We start from the raw sequence: 558 nt of genomic DNA, 5'->3' as shown, positions 1-558 counted from the left end.
CACCCCGTCCCCGCAATAACAACCAAAAAAGAATCCCCCTCATCCCCACGTACCACCCCACCAACCTCCGGATCCAACGCATCATCCTCCGACACTTCCGCCATCTGCAATCCGACCCCACCACCAAAGACATCTTTCCCTCCCCACCCTTATCTGCTTTCCGGAGGGACCACTCTCTCCGTGACTCCCTTGTCCGCTCCACACTCCCCTCCAGCCCCACCACACCCGGCACTTTTCCCTGCAACCGCAGGAAGTGCTACACCTGCCCCCATACCTCCTCCCTCACCCCCATCTCAGGCCCCAAGAAGACCTTCCACATCAAGCAGATGTTCACCTGCACATCTGCCAATGTGGTATACTGCATCCGCTGTACCCGTTGTGGCCTCCTCTACATTGGGGAAACCAAGCGGAGGCTCGGGGACCGCTTTGCAGAACACCTACACTCGGTTTGCAATAAACAATTGCACCTCCCTGTCGCGAACCATTTCAACTCCCCCTCCCATTCCTCAGACGACATGTCCATCCTGGGCCTCCTGCAGTGCCACAACGATGCCACCT

General features: G+C 57.9%; 1 pseudogene; it reads right to left on the bottom strand.

The window, feature by feature from the left end:
• The window catches only part of LOC109913872, a 45,715-nt pseudogene that overhangs the window by 30,147 nt on the left and 15,010 nt on the right, over positions 1-558 (bottom strand).

The sequence above is a fragment of the Rhincodon typus genome, chromosome 40, assembly GCF_021869965.1.
Source record: "Rhincodon typus isolate 14 chromosome 40, sRhiTyp1.1, whole genome shotgun sequence".
NCBI lineage: Eukaryota > Metazoa > Chordata > Chondrichthyes > Orectolobiformes > Rhincodontidae > Rhincodon > Rhincodon typus.
This window is presented reverse-complemented; position numbering and strand designations above follow the sequence as displayed.